Here is a 17837-nt window from a genome sequence, read left to right as displayed (position 1 = left end):
AGCTGGTGGTTAGGGTTAGGGTCTGCAGGTATCTATCTTTCTCTCCCCCTCTCTATCTTCCCCTCCTCTCTCCATTTCTCTCTGTCCTGTCCAGCAACAACGACAACAATGGCAACGATGATAATAACCACAACAATGGTAAAAACAACCTGGGTAACAAGTGGGAAAAAATGGCCTCCAGGAGCAGTGGATTCGTGGTGCAGGTTCTGAGCCCCGGCAACAACCTTGGAGGCAAAAAAAAAAAAAAAAAAAAAAGCGCACAATTTTTCGTATTATACAGAGATGTGTCCAGCAGTCCATGTGGTGTGAGAGAAAGCAGCTGCAGCTCAGGTGACTAGGTAGCCCTCTGAGGAAGTGAGTCCCACTCCATGGCAGCCTGAGTTGGCTACAAAAAGAGTTTCTTCATTTCTAACCAGTAAGATTTGTTGTCTAGCATTTTAAAGTTCAGTACTAGCAACAGAAAGGATGAGATATAATAGATGGTTAACATTTTAGACTAATTTAATATGCTCCAGGTGTTAGAAAAATTCTCAGGAATTTATTAATGTGCGTCTTCCCTGAAGCAACAGAATATGATTTTGCTTTGCCTATTTTTTTTTCCTTTTTTGGAGAAAAGAGTAATTAATAGCAGAATGACCACATTAGGAGGAAAGATCACCTCCAGACTGACCCCAGTATACTTAACATTTACAACTGAACCTTTAAACATGTATATATGAACCTTTATTAAAGACACTTCAATGTCATTTGTTAGGCGCTTCAATATTTTACATGTTTTTCAATGTACATTATGTCAAAACTTCTACAAATAAATAGCTCTGTACATAAAAGTAAAAATTTTAAAAAAGTATTTTCTTTACCTGAGCACTACTCAGCTGGGCCTTATGGTTGTACTAGGGATCAAACCTGGGCATTCAGATCCCCAAGCATGACAGACCTTTGTATAACCACGTGCTAGCACCCAGCATGTTTGCTTAACAACAATGTTATCTCCTCAGCTCTTAGAGTGCTTTTAATATAATCCTTAGCAAAAGGATTACGTAGACAGTGTTTCTAATATTCTACATCTCTTTCACATATGCTTGGCTACTATACCAGGCAGTGAAAATCCAACCTGTTACTTATTTTATCCATGTTTTCCATGACTTCATATTGAAATTCAGACACATGCCAAATAACCAAGGATTGCACTTCCACACTCAGCATTACTGTGTTCCCTATACATAAGGACTAGAATAACCTTTATTTCCTTGTGACTTTTAACGAAACTACCCATAATTGTAGCTACTAAGCAGTAATCATACTAACTGAAAATAAATTTCCAAGTGCTCAATCTGAGAATCTAACATGGAGCCAGCCAAATCTTCCCACAGCAAAAATGTTTTCAGCCTGTTCCCGTTAGGAGAAAATAAGCTTATCTGTTCTTTTTGTACCACCTGCACTTGACCTGCTGTACTACGGCCTGGTTCCATATATATATTCCCTTTTTGTTGCCCTTATTGTTTATCATAGTTGTTGTTAGATAAAACAGAGAGAAATGGAGAGAGGAGGGGAAGACAGAGAGGGGGAGAGAAAGATAGACACCTGCAGACCTGCTTCACTGCCTGTGAAGCGACTCCCCTGCAGGTGGGGAGCCAAGGGCTGGAACCGTGATATTATCTATTCTTTTGTAGCTAGAGGAACAGAGAAAGATGTAGAGCTTACTTGGTCAATTTACATATTTCCTATTAAAACTGTCAATCTCGGGGTCCGGCTGTATCGCAGTGGGTTAAACGCAAGTGGTGCAAAACGCAAGGACCCGCGCAAGGACCGGAGGTGGGATCCCGGCTCCCCACCTGTAGGGGAGTCACTTGACAGGCAGTGAAGCAGGTCTGCAGGTGTTTGTATTTCTCTCCCCCTCTCTGTCTTCCCCTCCTCTCTCCAGTTCTCTCTGTCCTATCCAACAACAACGACATCAATAATAACGATAACAACGATAATAATAACCACAACAATGGTAAAACAACCAGGGTAACAAAAGGGAAAAAATGGCAGTGGGAAAAAAGGAGCAGTGGGTTCATGGTGCAGGCACCGAGTCCAGGCAATAACCCTGGAAGCTAAATAAATAAATAATGCTCTCTAAAACTCATATGGAGTGGGTCATTATACAAAATTAGTTTGGGGAGAGAAACAATGCAACTAACTATCCTTTGTGACTCAGGTGACAAATTAGATTTATGGAATTCTTGAGGCCTATAGAAGGTTAACAAGAAATGGTGGATAGAGATGAGGGATTGGTGGAACCAGAATTGAGATAGTCTCAGAAATAACTATGATGCTTGAGTTGGGAAATGGATGTTATTTGAGTATCTGATCAAACGCCGTGTGAATTTCAATTCTTCACTTTGACTAAAATTGGCAATTGACTCCAGACGGAGAGGGCACTTCATTTGAACCAGGACGACTGGCGATTTGTGTAGGAAATTTATGACTTTCCTTGGTGAAGAAAGTAATTTTCACTCTGCCTTTGAGCAGATCTCGAAGCAGGCTAGGAGTGTGAAAGCCCTAGGACCAGAAACTGTGTTGGTTATACTGTAATCTTGGTGTTTCAGTGAAGCTGTGGCAAACGCTAGAAGAAGAAGAAGTGAAGCTGTCAGACATTTTCCGATTTAGTAGTTGCACAAGGGGAGGAATTTAACCCAGAATAACTGACAGAAAATACTTTGGAATGTATAAGAAACTTGATATACGATCAAAACCACTCCTAGGCGGCAGTAGGGGGTGTAGCTCAGTGGTAGAGCGCGTGCTTCGCATGTACGAGGTCCCGGGTTCAAACCCCGGCTCCTCCACTCGGCTTTTTCTTGCTTCATTTCGACTTTCACTTCCCCCCTCACACACTGCATTAAGAACATACCCCTTAGGCGTTATATTCCTTTTACCACCAGGGTCCCAGTGCCATCCAAGACTCAGGGATTCACAAAGAAAGAGAAAGTAAACAAAACGTGCACCAGCGTCTCTTCGCGAAGCAAGAATCCTACAGCCTCTCTGACGGCCCTGTTTTCTCCGGATTCCGTTTGGCAGTGGCAATAAAGAGCAAGAGAAAAGAAAGAAAGGAAATTAGGAGGGAAATAATAGTTGCGCGAAGTTTCGTCCATTTCATGTTGCACTGGTAGCAGACCCAGAAAAACTTGCCAGTGTTTTCCTTAAACCTCGCTTCTTCCTGCTCCCCCTAGTGTCTGCGCGGCGCAGTACACTGTGAAAGTCTAAGCGGCCGGCGCCAGGGCTCGGCCTTTCTGGCTCAGACAGAAGGTGGACGCAGGGCAACCGCAAGGGAGAGTTTAGCAACACCTCTGTCACAAGCAGGCATACAACAGAATTTGGAAGACTGAATGACTAACTTCATCCTGCCCAGGAGAATTTAGACTAAGGTAAAAAGTTACCAAACAGATTTTAAAAGCCAGACATTGAGTTTGGGCAGGACAGTTATTTTTTATTTCATAAAAATTGACTTTCATTGGAATTTACACAAAATACATGGCAGAAGACCCACATAAGGCCCCATAACCAAAACACCTAGTTGAAGTGAAATCTCGGCAACACTGGTAAATAGCTGATTTAAATTCCTTACCTTCTACATTTCCTCCCTAAAGTTCATATGGTTGAGGTCTGGTGTTTTTGTTTGATAGTTTTGTCTCCCTCCTTCCCAATTCTTTCTTTATTTTTCAAAAGCAGGATCTTGATTTATTGTAATTGATGAAGGCAAATCTGTGAGGCTCTCAGGAGAGCAGGTCCCTCCACTTGTGCAGGGGACCGTGGTTGGGGATGTATTTTACTCCACTGCCACCTGGGATGAGGTGCTTTTCAGCCATCCGGTCTTCAGATTCATCTGCGTTGAACTTGGGGAAGCCCACTTCTTGGAGATGTGGATCTTCAGTTGTTCAGGGAACTTGAAGTCGGGCCTGCTCAGGGCCTAGATCACATGTTCCTTGTTCTGCTGCTTGGTGCGGATGGACTTGATAACCTGGCCAATGTGGACCCTGGCCACAGTGCCCTGGGGCTTTCCAAAGAAAAGCATTCCTGCCCGGAACCTAAGATTAGGAACAGCAGGGGGTCAGGCATGAAATGAACACAGAAGGAAGGGTTGTCTCCAAGGCCCATTAGGGGAGCCTGTGCAAGCAACAGGCTGCATGTACTACCCAGAAGGCTGCTGTTTGCGGCCATTGCACACCGGGCGTTATGGTGGGCAGCACAGTCGGTTTAATTGGCTGCAGTCGCCCTATCTAATTCCTTAAATAAATTAATAACTACATCTTGTAGCACTACAATGAATATTCCAGAGTAAGATGTGACCAAAGAGAGGATATATATTTTCTTGCATTGAAACACACTCCTGGTAAGGTGTCATTACAAACTATGTTGTATCTTTTCTCTACACTTCATTTCCTGTGCAAGCCATATGTTAGATGAACATACCCAAACCAGTCGCATGTTTATTTGCCAAATCTCTTGCTTCTTGCCCTTTGTACTATAAAAGAATGTTTTAAAATGTGAGTTGAGTGGTCTGGGAGGTGGTGTAGTGGATGAAGCATCAGATCCTCCAGCATGAGGTCCTGAGTTGAATCCCTGGTAGCACATGTACCAGGGTGATACCTGGTTTTTTCTCCTCCTATGTTTCTCATTAATAAATAAGTAAAATCTTTTTAAAAATATTTATTTATGTATTCATTCCCTTTTGTTGCCCTTGTTTTATTGTTGTAGTTATTATTATTGTCATCATTGTTGGATAGCACAGAGAGAAATGGAAAGAGGAGGGGAAGATAGAGAAGGGGAGAGAAAGATAGACACCTGCAGACCTGCTTCACTGCATGTGAAGTGACTCCCCTGCAGGTGGGGAGCCCGAATCAAACCCGTATCCTTCTGCCAATCCTTGTGCTTTGTGCCACGTGCGCTTAACCTGCTGAAAATCTTTTTTTATTTTATTAGCTTTATTTCTTTTTTATATTGTATTTATTCCCTTTTGTTGCCCTTGTTGTTTTAATATTTTATATATATATAAATAAAATCTTTTTTTTAATGTGAGTTGAAATTTCAAGATGGGCAAGTATAAACCTATGGGACTACATCAAATTAAAAAGCTTCTTCGCAGCAAAAGAAACCACTACCCAAACTAAGAGACCCCTCACAGAATGGGAGAAGATCTTTACATGCCATACATCAGACAAGAGTTTAATAACCAACATATATAAAGAGCTTGCCAAACTCAACAACAAGACAACAAATAACCCCATCCAAAAATGGGAGGAGGACATGGACAGAATATTCACCACAGAAGAGATCCAAAAGGCTGAGAAACACATGAATAAATGTTCCAAATCTCTGATTGTCAGAGAAATACAAATAAAGACAACAACGAGATACCACTTCACTCCTGTGAGAATGTCATACATCAGAAAAGGTAAAAACAGCAAATGCTGGAGAAGGTGTGGGGTCAAAGGAACCCTCCTACACTGCTGGTGGGAATGTCAGTTGGTCCAACCTCTGTGGAGTACAGTCTGGAGAACTCTCAGGAGGCTAGAAATGGACCTACCCTATGATCCTGCAATTCCTCTCCTGGGGATATAGCCTAAGGAACCCAACATACCCATCCAAAAAGATCTGTGTACATATATGTTCTTGGCAGCACATTGTAATAGCCAAAACCTGGAAGCAACCCAGGTGTCCAACAACAGATGAGTGGCTGAGCAAGTTGTGGTATATATACACAATGGAATACTACTCAGCTGTAAAAAATGGTGACTTCACCATTTTCAGCTGATCTTGGATGGACCTTGAAAAAAATCATGTTGAGTGAAATAAGTCAGAAACAGAAGGATGAATATGGGATGATCTCACTCTCAGGCCGAAGTCGAAAAACAAGATCAGAAGAGAAAACAAAAGCAGAACCTGAAATGGAATTGGCATATTGCACCAAAGTAAAAGACTCTGGGGTGGGTGGGTGGGGAGAATATAGGTCCAAGAAGGATTCAGAGGACCTAGTGGGGGTTGTTATATGGGAAACTGGGGAATGTTATGCATGTACAAATTATTGTACTTACTGTTGAATGTAAAACATTAATTCCCCCAACAAAAAAAAAAAAAAAAAAGAAAGAAAGAAAGAAGAAGAAGAAAAAAAGAAATTTCAAGATGACATGAAAGGTTACTTATTTGGATAAACTTAAAATATCTCCTCTGGAATCAGGAGAGGGATGGAGTTGATTCCTGTAGTAATACTAGGAACTGAACCTGGAGCCTCCTACATACAGGATCATCACCCCACTCGTGCACCACCACTTTATTCTGTTTTTTGAGCCAGCTGCCTTTTGCTTGATTTCTAGTAATAAAAGTTACAGCAAAGAGAATTATCAAGCTATGATTTCATGTCATGTTTTGTTCTTTATCTTCAGCTGATTCTAAGTGAGCAATTTCTGAATTTTTGTTCTTAGTTTTAGTGCGCTGAAGCAGGCAGGATGGGAAGTTCAAGGAGTATAAAGTTCCACTGACAAAAATAGGTAAGTACTGAATAATACACAAGTTAAGGTATGCACAAAGAATATGGAGAATTATCAACATTTAGCTATGAAGGAAAGAAGAAAAAACAAGTTTACTAAATGGTACACGTTAAGTTATGCATATAGACAAGAAAAAAAAATAGGGAGGTCTAGGTCACCAATACTTATCTGTGAGGGAAGAAAAAAAAAAGATTAAAATGAAGGAAAAAAATAAAACTGGAGGTACTGGGGATCGAACCCAGGACCTCATGCATGCTAAGCATGCGCTCTACCACTGAGCTATACCCCCTACTATGAGGATGCTTGAAAATAGTCAGTAGTGTTTTTTTTATTGCATTGTTTGAGAGTTGACAAATCCAAAGTCTTTATGTTTACTTTCTGTTTCTGAAGTTTCTAAACTGATTCCTGTCTCACAGCTATGCCAAGAAAAAAATTGCAGTCTGGATTGAAAGACCCTTAGATCTTTCCAGTTTTCCTCCACTAAAAGGACTGTTTCTAGCCAGTTGTTCACAAGAAGGGAATGTCTCCTCCCTATCTACTCCCCCTCCCCTCTCAATTTCTCGGTCTCTATCTAATAATAATAAAAAACGGGGAATCTCATGACTGAATCTTTTGCTATGTCTTTAGATTGCATTCTCCTTTCATAAAGAGAGAAAAAGAAAGAAAGGGGAAGGGTAGAGAAACAGAGAAAGAGTTCTCTACCTAGGAAATTGTCATGAAGATACAACAGGTAACATTAGCAAACACAAAGACAACGTTCCATGAGGCTGTTTAATTCAGAGTAAGAGTCTCAAGGTAGTCTCATACCATTTGCAAACTATTGGATCCAGCATCTGGATTTGAAAATGTGGTAGTGACTTTGTTTTGGCAAAACTATAGCTTTGTCTTAAAAGACCGTATACAAGAGAGTTAGAAGACAAGAGAAATGTATATACTCCTGGTGTCACAGCATCTCTTTCAGGCATATGACCCTCTAAAAGGTAATCATTTTTCAAGCATATGACCCACTAAAATGTACTCATTTTTCTTAAGATTGACTCACGATGTGCTCGCTTCAGCAGCACATATACTAAAATTGGAACGATACAGAGAAGATTAGCATGGCCCCTGCGCAAGGATGACACGCAAATTCGTGAAGCATTCCATATCTTGCACCAAGAACATAGGAAAAAAAAAAAAAAAGATTGACTCATGAGTGCCTTACGTACACTTCCCCATGCATTGAACAGAAGGACACATCTATGATTCAATAACTGTAGAATAGTAGTCACAGTTATTGGAGACTTCTGAAAGGCAGTGTTGTAGGTATCCCTATGTAGAAACAGCCTTGAATTCAGAAACTAGGCAGGATTTTGTGCTTTCATTGAGAAATAACTGATTTAACAGATTTGAGTTAAAAAATAAAAGAGAATGATGGGGGGGAAAAACTACGTAGTGATTAATGGAATATTTAGGGGAAATAAACTTTTTGGGGGGGAAATTAACTTTGAGTTCTATTTTTCAGTAGCACTGAAGAACAGAAAAGGGGGGGGGATGAAAAGAGGAGGAAACAACCCACAAGGACCCTGGGTCCATACTCCCAGAGGGATAGAGAATGGGAAGGCTATCAGGGATGGGATATGGAGAGCAGGTGGCAGTAACTGTGTGGAGTTGTACCCCTCCTATCCTACGGTTTTGTTAATATCTGTTTTCTTAAATTAAATAAATAAACAAATAAATAAATAAATAGGAGGAAAAAGAAAGAATCTTATAGACATTTTTGTTGAATCTCTTGATTTTGAGAGATGAAACAGCACACAACAGAGCTGGGGAGGTAGTAAAATGGTTATGCAAAAGCCTCTCATACCTGATACTCTGAGATTATAGGTTCAATCTCCAGTGCTACCGAAAACCAGAGTTCAACAGTGCTCTTATCTCTGTCTTTCTCTGTATCTTTCTTTCTCATTAGAGTAAATAAAATATTTTTATAAGAACAAAAATCCTTCCCACTGAACTTTCCTACCTATAACTATTTTTTTTTTTTTACTTATTTATTTTGGTTAAAGTCAGAGAAAAATTGAGAAGGGAGAGATAGAGAGACAGAGAATAGGACAGACACCTTTAGCACTGCTTCATCACTTGTAAAACGTTCCCCCTATAGCTGGGGACCAGGAGCTAGAACCTGGGTCATTGCACACTGTAGCATGTGTGTCTCCCAGGTGTACCACTGCCTGGTTCCGCTAACTTTTCTTCTAACCCCCCTCACACACACACACACCTCCATCCATCCATCACCACCAAAAATTGAATCCTAAATCTTTCTGGGTATGTGGAAAATGAGAGAGTGAATAGTGAAACTTAAAACCCATTTAAACAGTTGAAAAAGCAATTAAAATATGTATTAACCCTTCTGAATGATCCAAGATAGTTCAAAGTGAATAATAGCATGAGGCTGACACAACTAACTATTTTGGGCAACATCAAGTCATCCTTCGAATTACACTAGCATACATCATATAATGGAAAATACTAACACCCTATGCATAGTGAAGGCAAATAACAGTAAGGCTAGACAATAATCGACTTGTTGGTTCGGAGTAAATTCTCAGGGAAAGTTGGGTCCCTAAGCCTAGATAGTTTGGGTGATGAAAAGCAAGTTCTCACTGTGAAGGTCCAGATCTCAAGCATCTGTTCAGAGTTCAGTATATCTACCTCTTCAAATACATATCTCTACCTCTTAAGTAGAAGCTCTTTAAAACACAGATTTCTTCAAAGAGTTGTCTGCAGTAGTTTTTTTTACTCATACTCATTTATTGTTGGTTACCTACCAGTTCTAGAGCAGGACTGTGAACCAGAAAAATCTGACATAATATCAATAACAACTATTTAGTATCTCTACTATTTAGTGACCCTGTGCCAAAGACAAAAATGTTAAATACATATGTATACATATATAGATATGTATATTTATGCTTGCTTTTAGGTTTTATGTGAATGTTTTAAGACTGATTCACTTTAGGTTTCCAAAATCTTCTCCAGGGTCAACAGGTGGAAATCAAACGCTTATTGGAAAACAAAATAACATCGACCACGAAGGACTCGAACCCTCAATCTTCTGATCCGGAATCAGACGCCTTATCCATTAGGCCACGCGGCCAACAGGAGTATGGGTTTCCTCCAAATCTGAAAGCTGGAATGTAGAATGTTTCTGCTCTAAAAATACCAAAAACACAACTATAGCTGGAGGATGATTCATTAACAATATTCAAGACAAGACGTAAAAGAATAAAACTCCATTTGCAACCCCTAACAACTAATTAGTACTCTGAGATTATGAATAATGACATAATTATGATCTTTCACTAAGTACCACCACCACCACTACCACCCTAGCCATGGAGCAAGTTCTCACAGTGAGAACTACTTTTCTCCTAAACTTCGAGAGAATGGAATGCAGTAGGGGATGCAGTTTGGTGACTTCCAAACTACTTCAAGTGGAGAGTGGAGAGTTTGACTACACTTGGAGGAAAGTTTGATTGACATGACGTGTTTTGCATAAAGATCGTCCACTCTAAATTTTCATGATAACTGATTATCCTTCTACTTATCTCCAATCTTCCTATTTATACCCTACCAAAGATAATGGAAGAAAATGAAGAGTCCCTAAATTCCTAAAGTTAAGCAATTGCGGATTTTCTCTGTATTCCTATGGTCTCGGTTTCCAGAAAATGTCAAATTATTTGAGAAAAAGAAGCAATAGTTCTCTTTGTCTTTTCTCTGCAGACAGGTTAGGTTAGCCTTCCTCTCACAACTTGCTTGTTGCTAAAGCCCTTCTTCAGGTAGATTTAGATCAAAACTGCTGAACAAGTTTAGTTATATTCTGGATGGCATGCTCACTGATTTATCATAATAATTATCCACTTTAAAACAGCTAAGAACAGGTTGGACTAAATGGGTCTGGTTAAACCAAAAAAATTACTTCTACTGTTTTCTACGAATCCAATTTAATTGAATTCCTCTCTCTTAATGGATTCTCTAAGTGTTCAGTAGGATCATGATCCTTTGTAAGCCTGTAAGGGAAGCTACTGGATTCAGTAGAAGCTGGAGGTAAGGATTGGGGGGGGGGGGGTGTTCATAACCACCAACACTCAAAAAAGTTCCAGTTCTCAAGTACATTCATACACTGATTGTTCTCACTTGTTCCAGGTCTGCTTGCTTGGTGATTTTTATGACTGAAGAAACAGAAACACGAAATTATATTAAATTTCAAGAATTGATGCTTTGTTCAGCCTAGAGAGGAAAATATTCACTGGCCGGCAAAGGCAGCTGAGTAAGATTGGTGGATGGAACAAAAACCATCAAAATTTCTTTCTTGCAGAGAATGCTATGGCACAACAGGAAAGGTTGGCATATGTGCCAGAAACAGAAGAATAAAATTGTGTGAAAGAATAGCTAGCTAATAAATAGCTCTTGAAAAGAATTATAAAATTTTGTTTACGAAAATATTTTCAAGAAGTTACTCAGTGCTCTCTTATCTCGTATCTCCTTTGGGATTCTTATTCATTTATTTATTTTTAGTAACATATTCCCTTTTGTTGCCCTTGTTGTTTTATTGTTGTTGTTGGATAGGACAGAGAGAAATGGAGACAAGAGAAGACAAGGGGAGCCGGGCAGGGGGCTCGAGCTGGGATTCTTACACCGGTCCTTGCTTTTCGCACCACGTGCTTAAGCCGCTGCGCTACCGCCCAACTCCACCATCTAGCGTTTTTAAATCTGATATTCTCCTGTCAAAGTTTCTTCAAAATTTTAAAAATATTTTTGAAAGCTATATCAGTCTAGGAAGAGGAGAAGGAAAGGCAGTGAAGAAGAGGACAAAAACGGGGAGGAAAGTATCAGTTAAATTTGATTTCCTTAAGAACATCAAAGAAAGGAGAAATGGCTGGGACATAACTTTATTTTATCTAGGAAGCCTGGAAATACAGAACAGTGAACCCAGGGCACCCCTACAAGTTAAATATTTACTCTTCCATATTTTGGATAGTTAAAACACCTTTAACTATCGTTTGGGGAATGAAGGGAAGAACAAGGCTTGCTGTACTTAGTAAACAGACGACAACAGAAACTGCTGAATACTAAGTCAATAAAGAGAGATCCTTAGATTGTAAAAGGAATTCTTGCATAGCAGTACCATTCCACAGAGAGGAGACCATTCTGAAACATTATCAGTGTCTTCAAATTCTTCTTTCTGCAGAACTATGGTGATTGTTGTTGGCTGGATCCGGGCACAGAACTTTGGTGGTGAGTGCGATGTGGAACCTTATAATCTTGTAAACCACTATTAAGTCACTAATAAAAATTTTAGAAGTAAATAAAGTAGAGAGAGTCAAAGGAAATATATTCAAGACAGTATACTGGGATACAGACAGAAAAAGTGTGTTGCTGAGAAATTTATGTGCATGTATCTAGCTACTCTCTAGGCCTTCCTCCAATGATGTGTAGGTTTCTGATTCCAAAAACCTGCAGGTGTGAAGACAAAGATGAGAGAATGAAGGGAAATTCTCCTTCTAGAAATTATGACTCAAACAGAGTCCTTTTTGGAATGAATAGTTAATTTGGAAATGAACAGCATGAAAATGAATGGGTTGACTGTAAGAATCTAGATTAGATACCCAAAAGGTAAGGCATGAGCCTGGATAGCTCAGTCGGTAGAGCATCAGACTTTTAATCTGAGGGTCCAGGGTTCAAGTCCCTGTTCAGGCGGTATGTGCTTTTTGCCAAGTAGCAGAAGAGTTTTGGAGGATTGCTAAAAGAGGGAAAGAATTAAAACAACTTAAAGAAAAATGTCATGTCTCTCTGGTTTCATTATTTTGTTGTTGTTGTTGAAGAATTCAGGAGTTTTGATTAAAATGCTCCAATCAGTTAATGAGACGCCTCTCTAAAACCAGTTATCTCTGGGTTATCAATCTATACAAAGATTTGACTGAGAAGTACTGAGGCACTACTTGGAAAGAAAATTCTGTATAACTGAGTTGTTGCATAACACCTTACAGGATGTGTTTCCCAAAGCCTAAAACTGAAAAAATCATCAAGGTCGTAAATTATGTGGTTTTGAGGAATGGGCAAATTTACCATGTAACTATTTCATACCTGAATACTAAAGAGAACAGTGAATTTTCCTTTTAAATTCTTCCTCTCCTTTTCACAGAGTTTTTCAGTGTCAAAGTATACTAGAACTAAGGACTAGAACTCTTCTAATTAAATTATCTATGATAAAAACACTAAGTCGCCTGAACAGGGACTTGAACCCTGGACCCTCAGATTAAAAGTCTGATGCTCTACCGACTGAGCTACCCAGGCCCTTGTATACCCCCTGTGGATGCCTATCTACTGTTCTCAGTTCCCACCACACTTCTTTTTCTTTTGTTGTACTGCTTTACCATTGTGTCAAGAATCATCCTGTCAAAAACTATCGATTGTATTGTAAACCATTGACTTCCCAGTAAAGTAAAATATTTTATGTTGAACGTACATAAAAACACAACAGACGAGAAAATTAAATAAATCTATTAGGTTATAGTTTTACTTTTGAAGAGTGGAGGAGTGGGAGAAAGAAACTTGTATATATTGTTTGAATTACAGGTTTGAGGAATGTTTGGTGGCTGGGGAGGGAAAAAGACAACCTTGACTGGAGGTGCTGGGGTTCGAACCCAGGGCCTCATACATGCAAAGCATGCGCTCTACCACTGAACTACACCCCCTTCTGGGACTGAAAATGCATATGATTATTTAGCAGTGGGTTTTATTTTCTAGGATTTTTATCATTATAATGGTAATGTTCAGTACTAATGTACATCAGTAATAGATTTCAGTTATAAAACCTTCAGGAGCCAAAAACTGATATTAATTCTTTACTTACAGAACTTAATCTGGAAAGCAAAAATCGAAAATAAGTTTCCAACAACAACCACAAGAATATTCTCTTTTGACTTTAAAATATGACAAGGGTCTACTGTTCTGCAAGGAATCAAATTCCATGTTGCAAATCATTCAGTTCCTCCAAATATGTCTTAAACTGAGACACAGTGCTATTGAAATTCAACTTTTCTCCTCTGTAAACATTTCATAGCATTTGTTTATTCTATCAGAATATGAAGGACTGAGGTTGATGCTGGGAAACTAGCGTCAGAAAAATGTGTTCACTCACTATAAGGTTCTTTTCTAATCCACATATCCAGGTTATTTAAGAGACCCAGTAGTCAGCCCCAAATCTCACTAACAAGGTAGGAATGCAACAACAGCTTCAGGGGTAGAGAAAAATGTCAAATTGTGAGAATGAGACAAAAAATCAGTAGCCACAAATGTGCATTTGTATTTCCTTATCTTTACATAAGGAATAAATAAAGTCTTTATTTATTTGAGGACAGGGATTACGAACCAGAAAGCATGTTTTTGTTACTGGACACATTTTTTCTATTTTTATTGATGATTTAACAATGGTTTATAAGATTACAAGGTTTTAGTTCCATCTGCACCCACAGAAGTTCTGCGACTCCCCCCAACACGTACACAACCTCTCCCTGCCCCACCCCACTTCACACTATAACCACCATAGTTTTCATAGTCTTAGAGACAGGTTAGTCACTTCTTTTTCCCTACTTCATGTGTTTCATTTCCCTATATTCTACATATGAACGAAACCACGCAGGACACTTCTTTAACCCTGGGAGTTTATAACTATTAGGACTATATAAACAAGCAGCTTGAGAGGCGATGAATTCCATAAAATGTTGAACACTCAAGTTGGTCTGGAGTTGGAGCACCGACACGACGTGTGCCGTAGCGATGCTCCCTTTCCAAGATTACAAGAGAACTCATTTCTTGGAACCAGGTTTCTAGCGGTTAACTTTCTGATTTAGTGACTCCAGGTGAACTCTCTTTAAAAAATTGGAATAATGTGACTTGTCTGGCAGAATTGTTCTTTCAAATGATTCACAGCATTTAAAAAATAAAACAGAACAGTAAGTGATAGCCTTTGAGTTAGGAGGGCTAAGTGGCTAATGGATTGAGTGTATACATCTCAAATAATTGTACAATCACTGTCTCTAATGTTGCTTCTCTCCCTCTCTCTCTCTCTCTCTCTCTCTCTCAACAATTTTCCCATTGCAACCTGAAACACTATCTATCCCCCGCCCCCTTTTGTAGTATTTCTGATGTTGAAGTACTATAATTTTTTTTTCTCCTGACAGTGTCCCGGAGTTCTCAATGGGAAATAAAAACAAAAACTGTAAAATCAGAACAGTAATTTAAGAATTCAGAAGTTCTAGCAGGTTAAAGCATAACTATTCTTTCACTCCTGTTGAGGTACGATCTGGCTGTTTCACTCAAGACAGCAGACTCGGGAAGGACGCACGTGGAGCGGTGAGGAAGGGGCTACCGGCCTAGCCAATCTTACCATCCGAATCAACCTTAGTAATCACAGGTGTTATATCCACCTCTCCCTCATATCCTGAAACTGTAATTAAAAACAAACAAACAAAAAGGAACAATTCAATGATCCAAGAACCATCTAACAATGATAGTTTTCAAGAAAGTAGCTGAAATGGGAAGATGTTTTACTTGTGTCTGAGTTTTGTTGACTGTTCATGTGTCTCCACTGTTTTATGTCCCTTTGTGAATTTCAGTTGTATAATTCTTATGGAATTGCTTATTTTCATTTACTTTTCACTACAGAAAATAAAACAGAAAATAGCAAGTTAAACATGTTTTCGGTAGGAATGCAAGGCTTGACAAGAAAACACAGGGTGTTCTTGTAATTGTTTAAAAATTCAGTGATACTCAGCAATGTTCCGTACATATTCCAGAAGTTTAATAGTGGAACAGACTCAAGGTGCAAACCTAGATTTTTCTAATTGGAAATTTTTTCTTGCAAATGCTACACCTATAGACACACATTGACTAGTAGTAGCTCTTTTTCTACAAATTACCCTACACATAATTCTTGTGATTAAAACGTCTATCTCTCACACAGCACCAAAGCAGAAACTAATTGTAAGTACAATGCATGTAGGTATTAGAATCTCTTAACTACCTAGGAAAATAAATTTTTAGATTTTTCACCCTTAAATAAATTATGTACTGTCAGTTAACATTTAGTGGAAAACCTCAGAGAAATAATCCAACTAAAAGAGACTGATAAAAAAAAAACAACATATGTACAATTTTTGATAGGATTTTCAAAAGCTGGTAGAAACTAGTTTTATACATTTACTACTATCGAATTTAAGTATTATGTAAAGCAATGACAGAACCCAAATTCGACCTTCAGATCTTCATTCTCATGCTCTCCCAACTGAGTTGTTTCGCCAAATGTCACAGTGAAGTCTATAATTCCACCAAAATACGATAGTGTTAACTGAGTACAGAAAGCATTAATGTATTATTCAATATCTATATGTTCCACTACCCCCCCAACACTCAATACTCAGTTCCCTTGAATTCCTTATCTAAATTTAAGATCTGGTTTTTAGAGACAATGGAACGGTTGGCAGAAGACAAGAGAAGAAAGAGAGGAATGGAGGGTAGGGGTAGGGGAGACTTGGGAAGGGAAGGGAGCAGGTCTCTCCTTACTTATAAACTTGTAGATTAACAGGGCAGGGAGGGAATACAGTTTAAATAAAACATTTTATTTTTTTCTGGGCAAGGGGGAAGAGGAGTGATAGATCTAGTCACCTTCCACAGCCCTCCAAGATTAGTTTTATTTTGTGTGTGTTATTTTTCTTATTAGAAAAAAGCATACATTATGAAAAACAAACAAAAAAATATATTCAGCCATGGGCAGGGGTAGATAACATAATGGTTATGCAAAGACTCTCATGCCTGAGGCTCCAAAATCCCAGGTTCAATCCCCTGCACCACCATAAACCAGAGCTGAGCAGTGCTCTGGTTAAAAAAAAAAAAAATCAGCCTTTAAATACAAAATTATTGGGCTGGGGAGATATAATGGATATGCAAAAGACCCTCATGCCTGAGGCTCTGATGATCCAGGTTCAATCCCCAGCACCATCATAAACCAGAACTGAGCAGTGTTCTGTTGTGTTTGTCTCTATCTCTCATTAAAATAAAATACTTTTTTAATAATGTAGAGTTCTTCCTCAATGTTTCTGCTTAAAAGTGTGGGTGTACAGTCTCAAACACACCACGTTAACTTAAAAAAAGTCATAGGGGAGGGGGCTTTCATGTCCTGGTGCATTATGGTGGAGGACTTAGGCTGGGGATGAGTGTTTTGCAGAAAACAGAAAGTTAATATATGCATAAACAACTGTCTTTACTGTAAACCATTAATCTCCCCAATAATAAAAAAGAAAAGAAAAGAAAAGAAAAGAAAAAGAAGGGAAAGGAGAGGAGAGGAGAGGAGAGGAGAGGAGAGGAGAGGAGAGGAGAGGAGAGGAGAGGGGAGGGGAAGGGAGGGGAGAGAGAGGCGGGGCGGGGCGGGGCGAGGCGAGGCAAAGGTGGGGTATAGCATAGTGGTTATGCAAAGAGACTTTCATGCCTGAGGTTATCAAGTTCCAGGTTCAATCCTCCACACTACCATAAGCCAGAGCTGAGCAGTTCTCTGGTTAAAAAAGGACAGAAGAGGTTCCTCTTCACTTAAACAAATAAAAAAAATCATCAGAGAGCAGTGGAGATAACACAATGGCTATAATTCTTTTCATTTATTTATTTATAAAATGGAAATATTGACAAGACCATAGGATAAGAGAAGTCCAATTTCACACAATTCACACCGCCAGAACTCTGTATCCAATCTCCTCCCTTTATGGCTTTCCTATTCTTTGTCCCTCTGGGAGTATGGACCCAGGATCATTCTAGGATGCAAAAGGTAGAAGGTCTGGCTTCTGTAATTGCTTCCACACTGAACATGGACATTGGCAGGTCAATCCATACTCCCAGCCTGTCTCTCTCTTTCCCTAGTGGGGCAGGAATCTGGGGAGGTGAGGTTCTAGGACATATTGGTAGGATCGTCTGCTCAGGGAAGTCCGGTTGGCATCATGGTAGCATCTGGAACCTAGTGGCTGAAAAAGAGTTAAGATATAAAGCAGAACAAATTGTTGGCTAATTATGAACCTAAAGGCAAGAATATTGCAGATGAAGATTTGGGGTCTTCATTTTGAAAAAGGGTGGTAGTTTTATTCCCATGACTTTACTAGTTTTTGCCTGAGCCTGACATCTAGTATGCAGGTGGACCCAAGTCATTGCCTGGTGAGATGGTGTCATAGTGGAGCAAACAAATTCTTATGTTTAAGGCTCCAAGGTCCCAAATTCAGTCCCCAG

At 39.3% G+C, this 17837-nt stretch overlaps 7 non-coding genes across 7 annotated transcripts; 3 read left to right on the top strand and 4 right to left on the bottom strand.

Moving 5' to 3' along the window:
* The first annotated feature begins 2756 nt into the window (after positions 1–2756).
* On the top strand, positions 2757–2828 carry TRNAA-CGC (transfer RNA alanine (anticodon CGC)). The gene has a single exon. It is a non-coding gene; the product is annotated as a tRNA-Ala (tRNA).
* A 1290-nt stretch (positions 2829–4118) lies between these two features.
* LOC132538492 (small nucleolar RNA SNORA70) lies at positions 4119–4250 on the bottom strand. The gene has a single exon (XR_009549848.1). It is a non-coding gene; the product is annotated as a small nucleolar RNA SNORA70 (small nucleolar RNA).
* A 2494-nt stretch (positions 4251–6744) lies between these two features.
* On the bottom strand, positions 6745–6816 carry TRNAA-AGC (transfer RNA alanine (anticodon AGC)). The gene has a single exon. It is a non-coding gene; the product is annotated as a tRNA-Ala (tRNA).
* A 756-nt stretch (positions 6817–7572) lies between these two features.
* LOC132538402 (U6 spliceosomal RNA) lies at positions 7573–7679 on the top strand. Its single transcript, XR_009549770.1, has one exon. It is a non-coding gene; the product is annotated as a U6 spliceosomal RNA (small nuclear RNA).
* A 4514-nt stretch (positions 7680–12193) lies between these two features.
* TRNAK-UUU (transfer RNA lysine (anticodon UUU)) lies at positions 12194–12266 on the top strand. The gene has a single exon. It is a non-coding gene; the product is annotated as a tRNA-Lys (tRNA).
* Positions 12267–12790: 524 nt separating this feature from the next.
* TRNAK-UUU (transfer RNA lysine (anticodon UUU)) lies at positions 12791–12863 on the bottom strand. Its single transcript has one exon. It is a non-coding gene; the product is annotated as a tRNA-Lys (tRNA).
* A 329-nt stretch (positions 12864–13192) lies between these two features.
* TRNAA-UGC (transfer RNA alanine (anticodon UGC)) lies at positions 13193–13264 on the bottom strand. Its single transcript has one exon. It is a non-coding gene; the product is annotated as a tRNA-Ala (tRNA).
* Between the last annotated feature and the right edge of the window lie 4573 nt (positions 13265–17837).

The sequence above is a fragment of the Erinaceus europaeus genome, chromosome 4 (genome assembly GCF_950295315.1).
Source record: "Erinaceus europaeus chromosome 4, mEriEur2.1, whole genome shotgun sequence".
Taxonomy (NCBI): domain Eukaryota; kingdom Metazoa; phylum Chordata; class Mammalia; order Eulipotyphla; family Erinaceidae; genus Erinaceus; species Erinaceus europaeus.
Note: the sequence above shows the minus strand (reverse complement) of the source record. Positions and strands in the feature narration are given on the sequence as shown.